The sequence below is a fragment of the Prionailurus bengalensis genome, chromosome D2 (genome assembly GCF_016509475.1).
Source record: "Prionailurus bengalensis isolate Pbe53 chromosome D2, Fcat_Pben_1.1_paternal_pri, whole genome shotgun sequence".
Classification (NCBI taxonomy): Eukaryota; Metazoa; Chordata; class Mammalia; order Carnivora; family Felidae; genus Prionailurus; species Prionailurus bengalensis.
In genome coordinates this window covers 51,280,890-51,304,709 of record NC_057351.1, presented here as the reverse complement: position 1 = coordinate 51,304,709, position 23,820 = coordinate 51,280,890, and the positions used below count along the sequence as shown (strand labels likewise).

At 45.8% G+C, this 23,820-nt stretch overlaps 1 long non-coding RNA gene across 1 annotated transcript; it reads left to right on the top strand.

Annotated features, from left to right (window-relative positions):
- The first annotated feature begins 337 nt into the window (after positions 1-337).
- Positions 338-1,062, top strand: LOC122493542. Its single transcript, XR_006299916.1, has 2 exons — positions 338-661; positions 908-1,062. It is a non-coding gene; the product is annotated as an uncharacterized LOC122493542 (long non-coding RNA).
- Positions 1,063-23,820: the final 22,758 nt, after the last annotated feature.

Genomic DNA, 23,820 nt, shown 5'->3' with positions numbered 1-23,820 from the left:
TCCCACCTTGTCGGGCTTTTACGTGGTGGCAGGGGCAGGCTGCCCCGGGGGTGAGCCTCCTAAGAGAACCAGGTGCAAGCAGCAGAGACTTCTCTGGCTTAGCCTCCGTAGTGATTTTCTATCACTTCCATTGCCTCCATTGCTTACAACCAAGTCCCTAAGAGAGGCCCAGGTTCAAGGGGAAGGAACGGAGTAGACCCCCGTGTCTTGATGAGAAGAGCGTCAAGAGCTTTTCGCGTACTGGATACCTTCTCTAGAATAACAGCCCGAGGAGAATTAGACTCCTCTTCCCTTTCATTGGTTTTCCACCGAATCGAGTCCTGAATTTCCCCTTACTTTTGTCCCTTCGTGCCATACAAAAGAAAGGCATTTTCTCGGGCTTTCCTTTTTGGCCTTTAAATTCTCAGTTCACAGAGAGGAAAACAATGTATCTCCGCTATTTATTTATTTATTTATTTATTCATTCATTCATTCATTCATTCATTCATTTCTTCTTTCACGTGACAAAGGATGCGCTCAGCACTGTACCGGTCGGTAGAACCACAAACGGGCGCCGCCCGCAAGGAAGGCCTGACCCGGCAGAGCGAGAAACAGCTGTGTGTTCTCAGTCATTTTTACAGTCCTGGGCGTGCGACTCTCCGTAATAACGACTCTTCCCGCGGTGAGGACAAAGTCGTGGGAATTGGGAGGCAGCAGTTACTTCTGAGAGTGAGGGAAGAAGGAAGGAGAGGCAGGGTTTAAGGAGTCTCGCCGGGGCCAATCCTCGTGGCCGTTTCAGGCCGAGACCTCACAGCCACCTGGCTCAGAATCAGGAATTTAGGGTGGAGAAAGAAAAATGTAGAAAGATTCATTCCGGATTTTTTTTTTTTTTTTTTTTTTTTTTTTTCTTTCTGCTCTCTGCCTGCAGGGCTGCCTGGGAGGGAACGGATGTGAATAGACAATATCTGACAAGAAACGCAAGACTCCAAGTCTGATGAAGCTATAAAAGATTTCAGATGTACAAAAACCTGGCTTTGCCACGTCCGGCTCCTCTGCATTGTTAGTAACCTGCAAACAACTCCATGTGACCAGTGAAATGTCTGAATGGGCGTGTCTCTTTCCTTTCCTTTTTTGTTTTTTTTTTTTTTTTTTAAATGTTTAATCCTTTATATTGAGTGAGGCAGAGAGAGGGAAAGCGCTGGGGAGGGGCAGAGAGAGAACCCCAAGCAGACTCCACACTGTCAGTGAAGAGACCAACGCGGGGCTCGAACTCACGAACTGAGAGATCATGACCTGAGCTGAAACCAAAAGTCAGATGTTTAACTGACTGAGCCACCCAGGTGCCCCCACATGTCTCTTTTCAGCTAGTCATCTGTTATGCCCAGAATTCGTGATCCCCAAATACCGCCAGGGAGCCGAGTCCGATGTAAAAGCAAAAGAGCCTTTATTCGAGCTAGCTCCAGCTCAATCCCCTACCTGCACCGATGCAGTGGTGAGATACCAGGGAGAGAGAGAGCGAGTTTCAAAAGGACAAAGGTTTTATTGGGGCCTAGGGGCAGTTGGTGAGGTTAATGGCTGTGGCCTCAGCTGATTGGCTGGGGAAGGGTCATGGCCTCCGCCGATTGGCTGGGGAAGGGTCGGAGTCCTGTTACGCAGGTCGCTGGGCTGTTTTGATCAGGAAGTTTGAATGGGTGAGCGGGAGGTTATTCAAGGAGAGGAGGCACGGTCTGAGGTTTCTGTGATTTTCCCGGAAAAGGGGTCATGTCGGGGACATAGTCACTCAAGGTGGAGGACACAGAACAAGATGGAGTCGGCTGGCGTAGACCGACCATTTCACATCAACACAGTAAGTACTGTTGAGCCCCTGCCATGTGCCAGGGACATGCCAACCATGAGGGATGAACTGGCGAACATGATATACTGTAGCCACCTTGCTTTTGGCACATGGCTGTATTTTCGACAAATGTGCTGAACTTGTATAAAGTGGTAGAACTGATTAACATTCAATTCAAAACAGGATAGGAGTATTCACTTTGGGTAGGGAATTTGGCTTGGTTTGAATAATGTCAAAAACTGTCAAACCCATGTGTGATGAAAATTATGCCACTAGAACCATGTGGTGAGTCCCAGGATGCTGGTGTTAATGCTGGGAACATTGAGACTTTCCAGTCCCGTGGGATTCAGTGTGCCTTCCCTGTAGGCGCAACATGTTTCCGGGTTAGATGCTGGCTTTGATAAGAGTGCCGAAAGGAGAAAGTTCCATGGGGCACTGGCACCAATCTTTCTCCCAGGGCTCGTGGAGGAAAATGAACTGGCCATTAGTGGAACACTGATGAACACAAGCATCCTTCTTTAAAAAAAAAAAAAAAAAAAAAAAGCAAAGTTTTTTCTTTAAGAGAGAGAGAGAGATTGAGAGAGGGGGGAGGGTCAGAGAGAGGGAGAGAGAGAATCCCAAGAAAGCTCAACACTATCAGCACAGAGCCTGATGCGGGGCTTGCTCCCACAAACCGTGAGATCATGACCTGAGCCCAAATCAAGAGCCAGATGCTCAACCGACTAAGCCACCCAGGTGCCCCAGACAAGCATCCTTCTTAAAACAAAAGCTAACTTAGACTTTGTGTCATATTTTCTAAAAGAGAAAAATCTCAGTGAACAAAGAAACCCTGTTATAGTCCCCTTCCTTCTTCTGCTCAAAAGAATGATTCCCCTCTTTTATTGTAGGAAGTGTACCTTAATCTGTTTTCAGATGTATATATTCCATTGTTTGCTGTGACTCACCTTGTTTTCAGAATGTGGATTCAAATCCTTTTTCAGAAGGGTGGCTTTTCAGAAAAGCCTCCCTTTGCTATAGATTCTGAAAGAATATCTGGAAACATGGAGTGGGCAGAGAAAACTGGAGTTCATTCATGCATAAAGAGGAAAGATAGATCTGGTATTTCAAGAACTGAGGTTTGGTAGTATGTGGCTACCGCTGGTGGTCAGCTCCTTGACTTCTTCCTATAGGAAGCATTTATACATTTTGTAACGGCAAAAGGCATATTTCAGAATTTCTGAGTCTGAGGTCTTTTGACCCAATTGTCACTTGTTGGACCTCAGGCTCCTGATCATCTGCCTGTAGAGACTATAGGATTAGAGGTAATGGTAGGAAATTTGGGGATATTGGCATGTGTTGTCTATTTCTTGCAGGCTTCCAGAAAGAGAAGTCTTGGGGAAAAATTAGATGAATAGAGGCTTGCTTGAATGCAAAAAGGGAAGAAAATAGAGTTTTCTTTTTTTTTAAATTTACATCCATGTTAGCATATAGTGCAACAATTTCTAATATAGACTCTTTCGGCTTGTAACCTGCAATCTAAGTTGACTTTAAAGTTAGAAATTCCAATTTGGTCCAAAATTGATCTGCCTTCTTTCCCAAAAAAAGCTAGGGAAGAAAGAAATGTAGAAGGAAATAAAACTGAAAGGGTTGAGACGAAAGCAAATGTGATTCTCCACACCTCCCCTTAATAGCCCTGCTCACATCTTCATAAGAAAAGAGGCACAGTGTGGCTGAGATGTGCCTGGGAGGGCTGGGATTCCGGTGCTGCCTCCTCTCCCCACCTCTGCCCTGCTCCCCCAACCAGCACTGGGTGATTGTTATCAACTGTCTCGAAGTGAAGGCCATGCAACTTTGGGCTTGAGGTGGGAAAGCGCAGAGAAGCATTGTGAGGAGACAGGGGTTGTGGGACACAGAGACCTCATTCAGACAATATCATTGGCTAGTACTGATCCCTAGAGTGAACCAGAAGTTATATCCAAACTCGGTTGATGAAAGTCTGGGACATTCAAGCCCTAAGGTGGTCCTGAGGCTATAGAATTTGTACCTGTAAGAAGTGGGCTGCTAAATCCAGCAGATTCAGGAGAATATCTTCTTCAATGATTATCTCAGAGGTGGCCATAAAGGCCAAGGAGGCAGGGGAAGCCCTCCAGGAGAGCAGAACCAAGGATGGTGGGATTGGCTTGGTCATGGAAATTATATTTGCTGTATCTGTCCCGCGGGGAATAATATATGCCTTAGACCAGTGGTGACAGTTTTTATTGGATTTACCTTGTTTGTTCTCAATGAGATTAGGTTATGTTTACTTATGGAGGGACTCTTTGTATTTCGTGGTAGTATGAGCATGTTTTGAATGATGTGTTGAACATGGGGTATGTATAGATGTTGGAAAGCCAAAGAGGTGGACTGTGGAAGACAATAGTTGCGTTGCTGGCAGACCAGTGATCTTCTCCTTTCCTTTGTTGCCAGCAGGACCATTGTTTGCTTGAAAGTGACTCAGGTAAGAGGACTCTATTCCTAGTTTTAGGGATAACACTGCTGTTATAGGCTAAGTGTAGTAATCCCATTCCCTCTGCCTTCTGCCATTGGTTAGTTTTACCAAAGGGTCTGAATGTAGTTCTAGCTGATGAGGAGTGGTAGGTTTCTGAGGAAGGTTTCTTCAGAGACAAAGAGAGAGGGAGGACGGCAGAGAACACAGCTTCTTTTGCTGCTGGAAGTTGTTGTTTCTGGACATAATTCCTGGAGTAGCCTCAGTCTCCTTGGATCTGTGGGGTGCTCTCCTTTGGACAGTCTGATTCAGAAAGAACCCAGGTCCTTATCAGTTTCATTGAGTCTACTTAATCTAGTTCCATATTTCTTGGGATGGAAAATAATAAATTTTTCAAGTTGAAAAAAATTTTTTTATTTGAGAGAGAGAGCACAAGTGGGAGAGGGAGCGAGAGAGAGAATCTTAAGCAGAGCCTGACACAGGGCTGCAACCCACGTGCCTGGGACCATGACCTGAGCCAAAATCAAGAGTTGGATGCTCACCTGACCGAACCACCCCGGAGCCCCTAAATTTTTCTTAGTTTTAAAACCAGCTGAAGTAGGGCTTGTAATTGTTTGCATTCTAATTCCCATGGAGCATAAGGATGGAAAACTACAGGACTGATGGCAATTATATTCAGAATCTGTAACTCAGGGCCGGTGAAGGAAGGGCTGACAGAAGGGCCCTGTGGATAAACTACTGTTTCCTTGCTTGGTAAAAATGAGGATACTGTTGTCTTCCAGAAATTACGATACAACTTGCAGTAAAGGGTTATTTGTCTTGAGAGTCACCATACGCTATTTCTGAAATAAACAATATGCGGTCTGATTAGGCTTTTGGAAGGGTCACTTCCAAGGAGAGCTGTGCCATGTTTTTCTTTTAGAAGCTCTTTTCCAACCAAGGAGGATAGGAGCCAGGTCATTTGTTGTTTCTCCTCCTTCATAAAAAGGAAGCAGCCCGCGTCCTCACCTGAGCTGAGCGGGATAATAATCTCAATAAAACTTTCAACTTCTCAAGACCAGTTTCTCTCTGCTGCGAAGTTCCAGGCAGCTTGCCTGACGTAGCTCTTTCGCCATCGCAATCCACAAGTCATCGGGAGAACAAACAGCCACTTCTGCTAGATGACCCCATATAATATCTGGTTTCTTTATGTACGTAAAAATCGGATTTAAAATTCAAAGCTGGGGGTACTACTCAGCAAAGAATGGACTACCTCACATGCATGGATGTGTCTCACGAGTGAGAGAGAAACCAGACATGAAAGAGAACATGGTGTGTGATTCCTTAAAGTACCAATGCAGGCAAAACTAATCTCTGAGGTCAGAAGTCAGAAGAGTGGCTGGCTATCTTGGGAGAAGGTATCCTGTGGTAGTGGGGTACAAGGGAGCCTTCTGGGTCACTGGAAAGGTTCTGATTCCTGATCAGGGTGTTAGTTACATGGGTGGATATATTTTGTGAGAAGTCGTGATTGCAACTTTGGTGTGTGTGTGTGTGTGTGTGTGTGTGTGTGTGTTATAATTCAATTAAAAAAATTGCTTAAAAAAATTACAAAACTCGCCCTTCGAGGATATCTACTGAAATCCATATGTTTAAAATTAAGAAAAACATGAGGCAGCAGAAAATGAGAAGTTAGAGCTACGGCTTGATTTCTGTTTTGTATTCATTTTACTCACCCGAAAGCTGCTCAAACATCTGCTTTGGTCAGAGCTGTTGTAAAAGTGATGGAATCAAAATTCCAATCAGCTTTATTTCAAAGGGGATTTGACGGAATCACACAGTCTAAGGAAATGTTGAAAAACCACATCCGGGAAAGAGCAGGGATGCAGGCCAGCCTCAGGAATGACCAAAGTCAGGTTCTCAGAGAGCAGGAGGACACTCTCCCTCGTCTCTGCTGCTCTGTCTGTAGGTTGTCAGTTTCCTTCTCTTTGCTTGCAGACGGGATAATTGCACAAGGCCAGGAAAAGTGTCCAACTTTGTGCTGTGTACCTTCCAGCTTTGGTCACCAGAGGGAGACTGTCAGCGTGGAGTCCAAAAATTCCCAAGCATGGGAGTTAATAGCCCACTTTGGATTGAGTGTCAACTCTTGTACAAATGAACTGTGATTACTTTTGGTGGGTCATGTAAATACACACACACACACACACACACACACACACACACACACAGTAGCTCCCACGAGAGACATGGATGGGGTGAGTGGCAGTTTCTAACAGAACAAGTATGGGCAGGCAGTCCTACAGATCTTCAGTATATTGGTTTCCACAATAAAATGGCACTTCTATAAAGAATAACTAAGAATTAGATTAATTATCGAACATGCAAATATTGTTTCGTACTTGTAAATATTTTCCATTCTTTTTAGCAAATTTGTTGAGAAGGCAGGCATGGCGTAGAGGTGGTTGTGATTTTCCTCTTGGTTGTTGTGCCAGAGGGAGCCTTGTTGTTCGGGATTCCTAAGGCTGAGAGCCTCTCTTAGATGCCGAAGGCGGGACAGAGCAGACACGAAGCCTGATTCCTGTGCACCAGGAAGAACGGCTGAGGATTCTTTAAGCTGGCATTTTGACCCTCTTCTAAGCTCCAAGCACTCTGCAGGTGAAAGGCTATGAAAATTCAACACCTGGTTTCCTCTGGTTTTCTTAGTCTAACCGGAAGCTGTTTGAATCCTGCCATTGTCTCAACCCATTTGCACAAACCCTAGGAAAGTTTCTTTTTTTAGCATTGGCTGGGAAATGTTCACCAAGTCTCTCTTATACCCTCTGCCTGTTACAAATAGCACATGTAGGGACATGATTGCCAGGATTGAAGGTCAGACTTGCTAACTGTGTCCCCTAACAATGGAGTCACTCTTTGTAACCCTGTCTCCTCATCTATAAAAGAGGAGTGATACTAGCACGTAAGTCTCAGTTTGTTGTGAGGATTAAGTGAGGTTTTGTGAGGATTTACACCACCAGCCCTCTGCGCTTGACCTGGCCTAGAGGGCACTCAGTCAATGTTAGCTATCATGTGATCTTAGCATTGCTATGTCTCTCTGAAGTCCCTGGTATTCTGCCTTTTTGTTTGTATGTGTGTCTTGTGCCTATTAGACCATTTGCTCCTTGGGGCAGGGGCTGAGATTTACCTGTCTTTGTTTTGTTTTGTTTTTTTAATGTTTTATTATTTATGTATTTACTTTGAGAGGGAGAGCACACGAGCGGGGGAGGTGCAGAGAGAGAGGGGGACAGAGGAGCCGAAGTAGACTCCATGCTGACAGCAGACAGCCCTATGCAGAGCCCCAAGTCACAAACCGTGAGATCATGACCTGAGCTGAAGTCAGACGCTCAACCAACTGAGCCACCGGGGCGCCCCAAGATTTACCTGCCTTTCTAATACCCTTAGCAGTAGCCTGATGTCTCAGTGAACATTTGTGCAATTATTACTTGGGGAATTGGCTGTGTGTGTGTGTATGTGTATGACCCCTAGTGACCTCTGCTTCATCCTCTTATTCCAGAAGCCAGCAGCTCTGCAGAAGGACTTTGCATACAAATGCCATCAGAGTCACCCAAGCTGTGCCACCGCAGGGCACATGGGCATCTGCACACTGGAAGACAGGAAACTGATACCTTCCTTTCGTGGGCTTGTCTAGTTAATGGAGGTGATGGTGATGGTGATGGTGGATGTGGAAGCCGTGGAGATGCGGCAATCAAGAGCACGGAGTCTCGAACTTGCGTGCATTAGAGTCACCTGGAGGGCTTGGTAAAACACAGATCGCTGGGTCCCGCGTTAGTAGGTCTGGGGTGGGCCTGAGAACCTGCATTTCTAACAAGGGTCCAGGTGATGCCGATGTTGTTGGCCACGACCACACTTCGAGAACAACAAGGCAATCAGAACAGTGGTTCTCAAGTCTAGGGCTACATGAGAATCCCCAGGGAGCCCCACCAGAGACATATCAGAATCTCTGGGAAGTGGGTCCCAGGCTGTATTTCAGCCTTCCAGATGATTCCACTGTACATCCAGAGTTACGACCTGTACATGACATCAAACAAGACAAATGGAAAATTTAAGGGGCAGAGATAGGGGCCTGGAGAGAACCTTGCACCTAGGGAGTATAGACTGAAATTCCTGTATGTCAACGAGTCAGTGATGGGTACCCAGTGATGGGTACTGACTGCCAAATATCGAAAGAAGCCCCCCACCCCCCACCATGTATCTGTGGGGGCTCAGGTGTTGAGAGTAAGGAAATTGTTCAATGAGGTAGTTTCCAAATAGGTGCTGGGCACATGCAGCTGTGGGGGACGCCACCAGTGAAAACACTTCGGCCTAAGTGGGAAGATCTGCGCCGGCCGCAGTTACCGCTGAACGTGGTAAAGACAGAGCTCTGGTCGGGCCCGGGTCACTCTGCCCGGACTTTGCTAACGCAGACAGGGCTCCAGCTCGGAGACCAGAAGGCTTGGCCCGAAGTCTCTGCACAGGCCTGTAGTCTGGCTGCTGTCTGAAAAGGTAGCAACTTTGGTACCGGTAAGTTTTCTTTTCTTTTTTCTGTTGTTAAGTTGCTAAATGTAGTTCTTTGATGGAAATGTATCTTTAGTGGATTAACAATCATCTACATTTATGGTGCACTTACATACGTTGAGGTGCTTTTCATGCGTTATTTTACTTAACCCTCTGAAAGCCTGTGAATGAGGTACTCTTATTATTACAGTTTGACAGGAAATTGTAAAGGTCACATATTTAGCAAGTAGCACAACCAAGATTCAAACGCAAGTTCAGGCGCCAGGGGTGTTCCTGACATCAGCAGTGCTCACAGTGGTGTGGTCTGGGGGCCTCTGGGGTCTTAGACCCTTATGGGGGGAGGGGGATCAATGAGATCAAAACTTTCATCATAAGACGAAGGAGTTATTACATGTCACTTTCCTTCTTACAGAGGAATGTTCCGCAGAATATGTAATGGATGGTGAGAGTTCTGCATGTGTAGTCACGTATTCCTGTTTTAAATTTTTCTCAGCTTTAATTGGATAACTTTTGACTTCCCAAATCGCAAATCAAGTTTGAAAAATTCTCAAATTTAATACGATAGCTATTGACAGATTTAACCCGCAGACAGAAAAACTCCTTGGAGTTCTTGATACTTTTAAGAGTTGTGATGAAGTGTCAAGAGCAAAATGTCTGAGAACTGGTCCCGCTTCCGTGGTGAGTGAGATCCCCCGCCTGAAGTGCCGCCCTGGGGGGACTTTGGGTACCATCCAGCCCAGCGCCGTCATTTTACAGACGGGGAAACTGAGGCCCATATTCACGTGGCTTGTCCAGAGATCACACAAAGGGCAACGGCAGAACTAGCACTGGACCAGCTTCTGTACTTTTTGATTCTATTAAAAGACCCGTTCACTGAGGCATAGTCAACATTTTAAGAGCAAAAAACTGATTTGGAACAAGCAGCATCCAATCCGGCAGAGAGAAAGGAGCTCTGAGGAGCTGTGCGCAGTAAATGACTTGCACAGACAGAAAGGAGCAGGACAAGGTAGTTATATCGGGCCCCAAAGCGGGTTGTTTATTGCAAGGCTACTTGCCTTTAGGGGATGGCAGGAGTCTATCAGGCAGGTTTCCTAAGTAGTGTTGATAGGCAGGTCCTGATGGACTGGTTTAAGATTCCATTTCTGGGAGGGCTGAAACTAATTGGGTGCCTTCGGTTTGGTGCGTGGGACCTAGCATAAGGGACTCCAGTTTGGGCCTGTTGGCTTGTCTTTTAACAATTTACACCCGTGGGCTTGTGACAAGGAGACGATGTAAAGCCTTTGTTACAGGGGTTCCTAAATTACTAGAGGCTGCTGGAAACCCTCTCATGCTTTCCGTGGCACATTCTCGCTCCACATTCTCGCTCGGCAAGGAGCCTGACCTCCTAGTGGTTTTGGAATCTCTCCGTAATGTTCATTGTGCTCACCCGCATTTCTCCTTTCAAGTGACGGTCCTTTTCTCAGAACATTTCAAATGGAATCAACACACAGCAACCGGGGCGGAGTGGCAATCAGCAATCAGCCCTCTATTCATTCAGGCTGGTGACCCAGAGGCTCCCTGTAAAAGCAGCTGGGCGGCAGGGACACCGTGTGGGAGGCCTGGCCTCACTGCTACCTGCTGTAACCGGCTTTCGGAGTTCTTTCCCTTGGGGATACAGATGCCTGAGATAGAGAGGATGAGGTTTCTCATGCTTTCCAAAGTAAACGGGGCCCACAAATTACAGCCATGATGAAAGAACTTGGGTCTGATGAGATGGACATGTTTATCACCGCTAGGGTTAACGAGCAGGAAATCAGGTGCTCCCCTCCTAGTAAGCACCTCTTTCTTGCACGCCCCACCCCTAAAGCTGGTGAGGTGGGGGGGGGGGGGGAGGCGGGGAGAGGTGCATCCTGTTAGTCTTCACCCTCCGGATCCACCGGCTTCCTCCCAATTTGCCCCCAAGGCAACACTACTATTGCGGGCTGATGGCGCCCCCTGCAGGCCAGTGCGGGGAATTGTGTGACCGGGCGTGGCAACCACCAAGGCCTTACCCCGCCTCCCAGGTCAGAAACTTGGCCTGTTCTGTCTCTTCCCGAGTATATTACACACGTTCTCCCTCCCCCACGTGTGCACCAGTTATTTCGGGGGGGGGGGGGGGACGGAATTCCATCTCCCTTTTTCATTCCATTTGTGTTGCCCAAATTTCACTCTAATCATCTCTGACAAGACTCACAGGAGCGTTAGTGAGATTACCAAAGGAAAGAAAGTACTGGCTTTGAAGTAAAATTGGGTGCAGACAAGAGCTAATCCCACAGGGCTTGATCTGGGTGCCGCCGCGCAGGCACCCGGGTGAACAGCCGTCTCGGTGCACGGGACTGAGGGGTCTCCTCGACGGCGGGGCTTTACGTGCTAACACTGGGGCAGTTCTGGGAAAGCTGGGACCTTGGTCACCGTACTCCCAGGATTCCGGGGCAGTGCAGGGCCTTCTGCAGAAAGGAGAGGCAGAAGGGCTCTGAGAGAGGCCGGAAAAGAGAAAACAAGCAACTCCTGTAAATTCTGGGAGTTTGGGGGACACCCATGCTCCCACAGTCAGGAAGGTGTGGCCTTGACTTACATTTACGCTGGCCTAGTACTCCCTTTTCGAATCTCTCATAGTCAAATTCCTTAGACAACATAAAAGCAACCCAGAATTTTTGCCAAAGAAACATGAATCCTTTTGATTTCTGTGCGTTTTGTGTAATTCCTTATGACTCTAAATAGCTTATGCATCTCATAAAGCTAAAAAAAAAAAAAAAAAAAAAAAGGAATGGCTACTTATTTGTTGGGAAATAATTGACATATAACATTAGTTTCAGGTGCACAACATAATTCAATATGTGTATATATGCGAAGTGACCACCACAGTTAAGTCTGGTTAACACCCAGTACGGTGCATCGTTACACATTTTTTTTCCTTGTGAGAACATTTTTTAAGACTGGCTCTCTTAGCAACTCTGAGATACGCAGTGAGGTATTGTTAACTACGGTCACCATGCTGCGCATTACATCCCCAAGGCTTATTTATTTTATAACTAGGCGTTTGTGCTTTTAGACTACCTTTACCCACCCCTCCCCCTGGCCCACCAATCTATTCTCTGTATCTATGAGCTTTTTTTTTTTTAATTTTAATTTTAATTTATTTTTAGATTTCATATGTAAGAAAGATCATACAGTATTTGGCTTTCTATGTCGGACTTATTTCGCTCAGCATAATGCTCTCAGGGTCCATCCATGTTGTAAAATGGCAAAATTTTCCCTTTTTATGGCTGAGTAATATTCCATTTTATGTGTGCGTGTATGTATGTGTATATACATATGTATATATATGTGTATATATATGTATACATATATATGTGTGTGTATACACACACACACATATGCACACCACAGCTTCTTTATTCCTTCATCCATTGATGGACACTTAGGTTCCTTCATGTCTTGGCTATTGTAAAAAGGGCTGCAGTGAACATGAGGGTGCAGATATCCTTTTGAGTTAGTGTTTTCATTTTCTTCAGATAAATACCCAGAAATAGAATTACTAGATAATATGGTAGTTCTATTTTTAATTTTTTGAGGAACCCCCATCTGTTTCCATAGTGGCTGTACCAAATTATATTCCCACCAACAATGCCCAAGGGTTCCCTTTCTCCACATCCTCACCAGCATTGTTATCTCTAGTCTTTTTGGTAATATCCATTCTAACAGGTGTGAGGTGACACCACATTGTGGTTTTAATTTGCATTTCCCTGGTGATTAGTAGTGTTGAGGCTTTTTTTTCACGTACCTGTTGGTCAACTGTGTGTCATTAGAGAAATGTTTATTCAGATCCTCTGCCCATTTTTAATTGGATTATTTCTGTGCTATTAAGTTGTATGACTTTATTTCTTTGCTATTAAGTTGTATGGCTTCCGGGGTGCCTGGGTGGCTCAGTTGGTTGAGCGTCTGACTTTAGCTCAGGTCATGATCTCGCAGTTGATGAGTTCAAGCCCCGTGTCGGGCTCTGTGCTGACAGCTCAGAGCCTGGAGCCTGCTTCCAATTCTGTGTCTCCCTCTCTCTGCTCCTCCCCCACTCATGCTGTGTCTCTCTCTCTCTGTCAAAAATGAACATTAAAAAAATTTTTTTTAAAGTTGTGTGGCTTCCATATGTATTTTGGATATTAACACTTTATCAGATATGATTTGCAAATATTTTCTCCCATTTGGTAGGTTGCCGTTTCATTTTGTTGATGGTTTCCTTTGCTGTGCCTTAATTACTTTTAGTGTTAAATCGAAAAAAAAAGATCATCGCCAAGACCAACGTCAAAGAGCTTACTGCCTATATTTTCTTCTAGGAGTTTTATGGTCTCAGATGTTACATTCAGTCTTTAATCCATTTTGACTTAATTTGGGGGTATGGTATAATGGTCCAGTTTATTCTTTTGCATGTGGCTGTCCAGTTTTCCCAACACCGTTTATTGAAGAGATTGTCCTTTCCCCATTGTATATCCTTGGTTTATTATTCAAGAATATATCATTATAAATTATAATTATAAATCCGAATTGTATGTTCAATGTGTTTTCTCTGTCATTATTAATTTACTGTATATGCATGGGTTTATTTCTTGGCTCTCTCTATTCTGTTCTCTCTCTCTGTTTTTAATGCCAATACCAAACTGTTTTGCTTACTATAGCTTTGTAATATAGTTTGAAATCAGGGAGTGTAATGCCTCCTGCTTTGTTCTTCTTTCTAAAGATTGCATTGGTTAGTTAGGGTCTTTTGTGGAGTCATACAAATTTTAGAATTTTTTATTCCAATTTTGTGAAAAAATGCCATTGGAATTTTGATAGAGATTACACTGAACCTGTAGATAGCTTTGGGTTAATGGCTACCTTTTACTGAACACTTGGATGTACTCCTTAGAAAAACACTGTCTTTTTATTATACCTAATTGGTAGGTAAGAAAACTGAGTCTTGGGCAGATAATTTGCCCAAAGCAAGGGGCAGGGAAACATTTGCACCCAGGTCTCTCTGACCACCAAGCTTGTGTTCTTAGCCACACATATTCTCCTATCGAAATAACATACTGCTTGAAATTGAATAAATAGCTCCCTCTGCTCTCATCCCAGTACTTTTTCCATAGTCTACAGTTCATTGCCCTCCAGTTTCTTGCCTGTGGCTTGAAGTTTTGCTCTCTGATCAGTGCAAATATCCCTTGTAAGTTACCCAGTCTGCCCAGAGAGATCAGACTTGAGCCGAGTGTTAGGGAGGCCTTTGGAGAGAAGCCACATATGCTGGCTGGTGCTGATGGGGCAGGGGAATGATGTCTTGGGAAAGGACTCCAAGTACCTTATGAGGCAATGTTAGCTATAGCACTTGGAGAAAATTATAGATTTTATCCGATCTGAATTCACTTTTTATTCCTTTATGTTTGCTATGTGTTTCCTGGTCCTTGACACAAATTCAAATAACATAGAACAGAATGAAGCTAAAGGTGAAAATTTCTCTCTTGCTTTCTCCCCACCTCAAATCACACACCTCATTTAATTTTCCTGTAAATATTTCCCTTAAAATAAAATTCCTTCACATCCTTTTCTACTTCTGCCACTTATTCTTATAAGCTTACTTTGTAAAGAATATTTAACTTTCACCCATATGGGAGGAGGTTGCATTGAGCTGCTGCTGCTGCAGGGAAAGGACAAGGGAAAGACAACAGTTTTCTCTTTTATAAATAAAGAAAAACAATCAGAGATTGAGTTGGAAATTCTTTAAGCTGTTAGCATTTTATTTCCAGTAGGTTCTAGAAGTTAAATTAGCAAATTACCTTTTTCTGTAGTTCTAAATGGGGAATAAGTGTGTTTATATTCTTCCGTTAAGAATTCATTGAGTATCTTCCTGGTTGGCCATAGCCAGACTGTGTACTGACCTCTCCAGTAGCCTGTCGATGCAGGAAGGAAAAAATCAAAAACACAGCAGTCATGGGTTCTTTGAATGTCATGTGCGAGACCCAAAACTATTAGGTCCAGGTGATATGGACAAACAACCTCCTTTCTCCTCCCTGCTTGTCCAAAAGGTAGATCCATAGTGAGTTTTGGGGTACCATGACCTGACCAATTTCCCTCTCTATGCTGTGGCCCCCAAATGTTAGGAGTGCCTCTGTGGAGAAAAGGGGAGAGAGCCCATGTGTCCCGAGATCATGCTTCTCCTTTGCCCTGCTGTGTGTTCTGCAGTAAAGCAAAAGGCAGGTTGAAAAGAAACTCTAACCATGGAACACTGTTCAGGGCATATTTTTGCAGATTTCCTCCTAAGCTATAATCTGTTATACTTCTGTGGGTTTTTTTTTTTTTTTTTTAATTCTTCTAACTAGCTTGGTGGTGAAGCAGCTGTGACCTTTGAATGACTGAGCTTGTAACATGACAACACATTCTTTGTTACTCAGTGTGTTCTTTTTTTTTTAGCTCTTATTTTTTGAACGGATCAACTTTGTTCCAATATCAATGTTTCTCTTAAAACTACTCATTCTTGGTTACTTTGAAGTGTCCTCACTTGAAAACTCTGAGCGTGTCAGGGTTTTCCACACTTGTAACTGGGGGGAACGTTGTGGGTTTTCAACTCACTCGTGGGGAAGAGGCCAACCTTGATTCCGGGCCTATCGCAGGGGTGCAGAGAATTTCAGATTTCTCAGGACCTGATCAGTTTCACAGGCAAAGACACCCAGCAGGAAAATACATGGAAGGCCGCTTTCGTGAAAATGCAATTTTCTTTTTTAAAAATAGATTTTTCATTCATAAAGAATGGGTATTGAGTACTTACCATTGCGTCAGGTACCATTCTAGGCATGGGGGTGGGGGGTACTACACTGAGAAAAGATGGACAACGTTGCTGACCACGTGTGGTTTACTTATTAGCAAGGACAGATGATAAACAAATAAATATGTTATTTATATTGTTGTTCTAAAGGTAGAAGGGTAACATGCTTTTGTCACAAATTCAGATAATGCAGAGTAGTATAAAGCAAGAAATGAGGTCTCCTTCCCAAGCTTCCTCCAACTTCTTCCTGACACATAACCACCTTTGTGCTTTAATGTGTGTCCTTCCAGATTTTTCCCAAGTTCAGACAAGCACCTACTCATATATTTATTGTGGGTGAGGGATCATGATGCACATATTGTGCTTTAACTTTGTTCCTCCTTGTCAAGATATTCTATGCAACTCTCCTCATCGGGACCTATTGTGTTCTTCATGGATTTATTAATCCATTCCCCTATTGGTGGTATTTATATTGTTTGCATTTTCCTGCCATTACAAAAAATGCTGCACTGAATACCCTTTTGCAAGTGGTAATATCATTTGCAGTGGTAATAGTATTTCTGTAAGCTAGGATCCTTCAAACCAGCATGTCTGGATCAAAGGCCATGCATATTAGATTGATTTTTCTGATGGTGAAGTCATTTGAAAGTCACCTAGGAGAGAGAAAGGAAAGGATAGGTGAAGAGTCATAAGAACAGAATATCTGGAAAAGCATCTCTTGGTGAATAAGAGGAGAGTGTAATTAACCACAGAATGTAATTGTCCAATCTTCTCTCATGAATTTCTCATAAATTCCACAGTTGGACCAAATTATCCGATCTGAACACCATGAAATTACGGTTGATCCTTGAATAACACAGAGGTTAGGGGCACCAGTCCCCCACACAGTCAAAAATCTGCTTGTAACTTTTGACTCCCCCTAAAATAAGTAATAGCCTACTGTTGACCAGAAGCCTTACCAGTAACCTAAACCGTTGATCAACACATATTTCTGTATACTGTATACACATATGTATGGTACACCGTATTCTTCCCATAATACCTACATTTTCTTAATTTTTTGGATGTTTATAAGCTATGTGGTTCTGCAAGTTTTTTCAAATTGTTGCACCTGTCCAAAATTTTTCTAGTACATTTATTGCAAAAAATCTGTGTATCAGTGATCTCTGCAGGGCGGCCCATGGTGTTCAGGAATCAACTGTGGTATCAGATGGTTCTCATTTGCCCTCACTCAGACTGCAGCTGACCCTGGAACGACATGGGTTTGAACTGCACGGGTCTGCTTCATACGCGGATTTTTTTATATAGTTGTGTAAATATATTTTCCTTATGATTTCCTTTTTGAAATTATAAAGTATTTGAATTTTTTTAATGTTTATTTTTGAGAGAGAGAGAGAGTGTGCATGCAAGCGTGAGTTGGGGGTGAGGCAGAGAGGGAGACACAGAATCCGAAGCAGGCTCCAGGCTCTGAGTTGTCAGCACAGAGCCCGATGCGGGGCTCGAACTCACGAACTGCGAGATCGTGACCTGAGCTGAGGTTGGATGCCTAACCGACTGAGCCACCCAGGCGCCCCCAAATTATAAAATATTTTAATATTATAGAAAATTATGGTGTATACTAAACCCAACATTTGTTTTTCTGTTGTCCTGTTTTATCAATTCTGATAAATCTTCCACATTTTCTTCAGAACATGTTTACAAAATAAAATAGTGCTGAAATGGTTGAAAACTTTGCATCCCAACTTTGCTTGCAAGAAGTAGTTATCACCTTAAATTTGTGTTTTATTACATTTATACAAAAGTACATAGCTCATCACATGTCTGTGTATTCCAAAATGAAAGTATAAAGTTATGCAAAACAACATGACATAATTTTCATTTTTGCAAATACTTCTCTGTAATGCTTCTTTTAAAGTTTATTTATTTTGAGAGGGTGAGTGAGCATGAGTGGAGGAGGGCAGAGAGAGAGGGAGAGAGAATCCCAAGCACCCCTGTAATGCTTTAAAAATTTTTTTTGAGTATTGTTAGCACACAGAGTTATATTAGTTCCCGGGATCCAATATAGTGATTCAACAAGTTTATACATTATGCTGTGTCCACAAGTGCAGTTACCATCTGTCACTGTAGGGTACTTCCTTACGATTTTCTTAATAATGCCATCTTTTCTCCAGTCACTTTATTGTAAGAATATAGTATATAATACATGTAGCATACATATGCTATGTCCATATGCATCTGGACAATATGTCCATCATCTGTTTGTATTATGGGTAAGGCCTCTAGTCAACAGTAGACTGTTAGTAGTTAACTTTTGGGAGAGTCAAAAGGTATACACAGATTTCTGATCCTGGGGTGTTAGTGCCCCTAACCCCTGTGTTGCTCAAGGGTCCACTTGGTATGTTTTATGGAAGCCCAGTAAACACTGATAAATTCAAACCGTCAAACATGTATTGAATCCTACCGTCCATTACACTGAATTTATTTCATTCAAGCATTCAGCAAATATTCCTGGAGTGCCTTCTGTGTGTCAGGCACTGTGCTGGGCCCTGGAGATGCCACAGGGGATCCATCCGACAATATCACACCTAACAGGCTAGCATGGGAGAGAGCTATTAAACTCATCCCGCAAACATCAAGTTGCCTCTGTTACATAAGGTATCTGATACCCACCGGAACTGGGAAGAGCCCAGCCGTGGAAGTCAGGAAAGATTTCCCTGAAGTAGGTTCTCCCGAGTGGAACTGGGAAGGGTTGGCTCATTAGGTAATGATGACTAAGCTGAGCGAATGGTTGTTGGGAGTTACTTAGGTCAAGGGAAGGGGAGATGTGAGCAAAACCTCAGTGATGGGGAGAAACTAGCAAGGCTAAGGGGCCAGGTATGTCTGGATGGACCTTGTAGATCGTGACTGTGATATTGCAATTTATGTGTTTGGTCTTCATCCCTGTTTTTGGCACAGAGCCCCCCTCCCCCAAAATTCTTGGAATTTCTTAAGCGATAGGAATGATAAGAGAGTCTTAATATTCATAACCCCTTTCAACCACATCTGAGTTTGTTAATAAGGTGACTTTTGGAAAGCACCTGAATATGGTGGTTGAAGCACCACCATGTGGTTGAAGGGTTGAAACTTTCAGTCCTACCCTCCAGAGAAAGGGGCAGGAGGTTGAATTGATCACTGATGGCCAATGATTTAATCCGCCGTGCCTATGTAAGGAAGCCCCAGCAAAGCCCCGAAAGGTGGGGTTCAGAGAGCTCCCAGGTTGGTGAACCTGGAGAGATCTGGGGAGAGGGACATGCTCAGAGAGGGCATGGAAGTTCTATGTCTGTCCCAATACTGTGCCTTTGCAACTCCTCTCTCTGGTGGTTTCTGAGTTAATTCCTTTTATGATAAACTGGCGATTTAGTAAGTAAAATAATTCTCTGAGTTCTGTGAGTCACTCGATCAGATTAATTGACCCCAAGGAGGACGTTGTTGAAACCTCCAGTCTCTGGCCAGTCTGTCGGAAGCAGAGGTGACAATCTGGACTTGTGGTTGGCATCTGAGGTGGGGGGTAATCTTCTAGGACTGAACTTTTCACCTGCAGGATTTGACACTATCTCCAGGTAGAAACCTCACAGTTGAACTGAATTGTAGGACACCCGGCTCACGTCACAAAGAATTTGTTGGTGCGGGGGACTCCCCTCCACCCACACATTGGAATTGGATTAAGAATCATTAATGACCAAGTGGAGGCACAATGAGGCTGGAGAGGTAGGCAGAGCTCAGAATATGTAGGTCCTCAGAGGCCATGTTAAAGGATTTTGATTCTCCTAAGACCAATGAGAAGCCTTTAAAAGGCTCTCAGCAAAAGTGGGGGTAGGTGTGGAGGATAGGGAAACGTAATCAGATTTGCAATTTGTAAATAGTGTTGCGAAAACCGAGCATGGGCACGGGACGGGGTGTTGGTGAGAGCCACTATGGGGAGCCGGAAGAAAAGGCTTTTACGGCTATCCAGTTGAGAGAACATGGCGGATTAGACTGTGGTGACGGCAGACTAGATGTGCACCACATTGAAGAGATATTAAGGAGGTAGACCTACTGGGGTTGGTGGATTTGATGGAAGAGGATTGTGTCTAAGATGACCCCAAGGTTTCAGGTATGGGGGACTTGACAGATGGTGGAAACATTGACTGAGTCTGTGAGCACTGGAAAAGATGGTTTGGGGAGAGGGGACTTTACATTTTACTTTGAGAATGTTTAGTTTGAAACAACCAAGAGGGACTCCCGGGTAGGCTACTGGATATTTGGCTCAGGAGCTCAGAGGAATGATGGGGTTTGCATGTCCTTGGAGCCGATGGGGTCAGCGAAGCCGTGGGCTTGGGTGAAATCACCCAGGGAAGCAAGTTAGGCTGACCGGAAGAGAGAACCCAGCCTAGACATTCCACCTGTCCCCCCCCAGTCCCTTTCCTGCTGGCCAGAGAGGAAGAGAGAAAATCAGAGAGTTGCAAGGCAAAGCCAGGAGAAGAGAAATTGTTTTCAAGAAGGAAGCAATGGTCACCGTTGTTTCATTGTGCTAAGGGGACAGATCATCTAGGCACTGAAAAAAAAGTTAGCCTTTACCTGTGTGCCTAGGCACTGTGTCCTGTGTGAGATGGAGGGGTGAAGACGTTGAAGGTCCCCGCATCTTGGCTCCGTCCTCTTTTATAGATGCCCCTGGTGCCCTTCTCTTTCCTCACCATTCCCCACTGAGCAGTCCTAATGGCCCATATCTCTCCTAGCACGGCCTCCCCCCAGCCTCCCACCTTAGTCATCTTATCTCCCTTTTCGTGAGGGGGGCTCTTCATCTGTCACAGATTCCCCGCCTACTGTGGTTGAAGTTGCTGGATAGATCTTAGCAGCTAAGCGTGTGCTGTAAGGTCTCCCCTCTGGAATAGTGAACGCCTGGCAGATCCTTTTGTGTGCATGACCCAGCACGGTGCTGGGCACACAGACGGTGCACGAGCCACGGTGGTTAAAGACATAGACTCTGGAATGTGACAGACCTGGGTTCAAATCCCAGCTCTGTCACTAGCTTTGTGATGTTAGGCAAGTCACTTAACCTCTCTGAGTCAGAGTTTCCTCCTCTGCCAAATGAGGGCCATCACCACACCCCGAACGGTCACTATGAGGATTAAATGAGCTAACCCGTGGAAGGGGTCTAGCACAGTGCCTGGCCCAGGTTCCACTCTGAAGAATCACAGCAGCAGTTTTTGCTGCTGTTGTTACTATTTTTATTTGATTTTTTTTTTTTTTTTGGCTTCTTCTAGCTTTTCCAGGAAGCACTTGGATTCCAGATTGGCAGTCTAATTTGTTCTCGACCTGTCGGCTGGGGAGGCACTTAAGTCTAAAATAACCTGACCCCTTCCTGCATTAGACACTTTTCTCCGTGCTCTCCCTGTAGCCTCTATGCATCTCTATCCCTGCTCTGGGCACACAACATTATAATCTACTTATCCATGTGTCTGTCAACTTCACCGGACATTGAGATCTTTGAAGGACCTGGTACTAACACAGTACCTAGCGCATAAGGAGTGATGGCTCCTGACTAATTAACCCTGAGCGTTGAGCAACCACACAGACACAGCCCTAAATTTGCAGGGTTTGAAGCCAGAGTACAAATGGAGGCCACATGGCACGTGCCTAAATATCTTAGTTATTTATAGCATCTTACCACCCAAGCCAGCCTCTGTTCTCACTCAGGACCCTGCAGACGGATCCCCAGAGGATAGAAGAGGCATTGTTCCCCCAGGCAGTCCTGCTCTCTGTGAGCTTGAGTGGTTCCATGGGCCCCCTGGGGCAGGGGGGGCAGAAGCTGGGTACTGGCCCGGGCTCCCATGTTCTCTGGACCCACTGGAACCCGCCTGAACCCAGGATGGAGACTGACTCGTCAGGATCCCCAGGGAGCCAGGGCCTCCCAAAATTATTCGACCCCAGCAGAGGCGAGGGAGAGGACGCCGCTGTCCGCCGGGATACTCACTTGGGGGTGATCTGGGGCCTGTGACTTTAACCAGGCAGCACCCCCCTTCCATAGTTCCCAGGACAGAGACCATGACCCTTCCCCCCCAGCATCCTGTGGCCGGAGAGACCAAATCAGATGGCATGTTCCTCTCCCCTAATTCCTGTTCACTCATGTGGTCTTTGAACCTTCAACAAAGTTTCCTGAAAGACCAAAAAAAAAAAGAAGAAAAAAACCTCCAAAACGTGTTGTGGAGCTTGTGATGTGCAGGGCTTGCTAAAAGGCAGGCACGGAGCAGGCCCCTTCTCGCCCCAGTGGGAGGGCACCTCCTTCGTCTCCACTGAGAGCAGCACGTGTGAGTTCGAAGTGTGGGGGAGTCCCCGCCATTCTCCAGCTGTGCCGGGGGCTGGGCCACGGGGCAGAGCCACATAGACTGGCTTGTCTGCTCAGGGAGCTTGTGGCCTGCCTGCGGAGACAGATGCTGCACAGGTCCCTGTAGCTGAGATGTGCTCCAGGAAGGGAGGCCCAGGGCAACGGAGCCACGGCAGAGACCAGAGAGGCCAGGTGGCTTGCCCGAGGTCACACAGCTAGTGAGTGCCGAGCTAGAAATGAAGTCTTCCTTCGTTATGCTTCTGGATACCTTCTCATTTCCTTGTCAGCACCCCACTCAAGCCCAGAGCTCTGGGGCTGCCTCAGGTGCAACCCCCCCCCCCCCCGCCCAGTGGCAGCCCTGAGAGGTACCTTCAGTGTGTACATATTTTTAAAAAAAAGTTTATTTATTTTGAGAGGAGCAGAGAGAAGGAGAGAGAGCATCCCAAGCAGGCTCCACGCTGTCAGCACGGAGCCCAGTGCGGGGCTTCATCTCGTGAACCAAGAGATCATGACCTGAGCGGAAATCAAGAGTCAGACTCTTAACCGACCGAGCCCCCCCCCCCCGGCGCCCCTCAGTGTGCACATTTTTAAGAATCAGCAGGCAATCCTGTCCTTGGGCTGTTTCCATCTCCCTTCTTGATCAGCACCCTTGGGAAAACTTCGCAGAACAGCCCTGCCCTTTGACTTTTCACCCAACTGCTTCTACGTGGGGAGTTGAGAAGTAAAGGCAGTTTGATGCCAGTAGATTGTATCGACCAGCCCAGAACAGCTGGCACCGAGTCCACAGTCAGGGAGCAGAGCCCTCTGCATTGTGGGGATCTGCACAACCTAATGCAGGACTTGCTTGTTCCGACCTGGTCCCCGGGTGGGTCACTGCTCTCAGTGACCAGGTCAGCCGTCTTGGACTCTGGCGGTTCAGGTGGGATTCGGCTTTCCCTTCCTTCGGCCGTGCCCTCTGCTCTCAGGGGGCCGCTGTTGGAGAGCCTGGCCTGGGCTGGCGCCAGGGCTCAGTCCCTCAGTCTGGGGGGTGCACTGCAAGGCGGGGTGCAGGTGGGTCTCTCTCGATCTGCTGGTGCCATTCAGAGCTATATTATGGCTGGACGAGATGACCAGGAGCAAGCTGTGTTCTCTTGGGAGCCTGGAGAGCCTCTGTTCCTTGGGACATGAAGGGCATGAAGTAGAGAGAAAGCAGAGGGAGGAGTCTGCTTGTGCCCAGTGACCATAGACTGGCCAAGGCTTCTGGTTACCGGGTGGGCCATCCTTCACCAGCTGCAGGAGTCAAAAGATTTAGGCAGAGGTCTTCTGGGCAGTGAGCTGGGCTGTGAACTCCATTCCTCAGGGCAGAAAGGTGGTGGGCGCTGGGCCCTGCCCCCAGGTCTGGTGAGGGTGGGACAGCAATAGCACCCCATGGAGACTTGCTGTGTGTACTGTGGCTGTGGGGACATTTTGCCTGGAACTGACACACACAGAGGAATCTAGAGGCCAGAGGCTGTGACTCTCAGTCCTGAGGCATCTAGACTGGGGAGAGAGGGGAAGAGGGAGGGAGGGAGGGAGAGTTACTGCCAGGCTGGTAAGAAACAGAGTTGTCTTTGACAGTGGGGTGGTGTTGCAGGGCTGTTCAGGACCCCCTGAGGGCTATCAGCTATGAATATCAGCCAGGAGCCACTAATGAGGGATCCCGCACAAGATGGCAGCCTGTGAGAGGAGAGAACTGCCCGGAATAGAAGGTGAAGGCCACCAGGAGCAGCCCACTGAAATCAAGGCATGGCCCCTGGCAAAGCGAGTGGTGGCTGAAAGGTCCAAGAGGGATCCTCCAAAGAACCCAGAGAGATGGCCGGGAGAGGGAGCTTTAAATGTCAGGCCCGGGT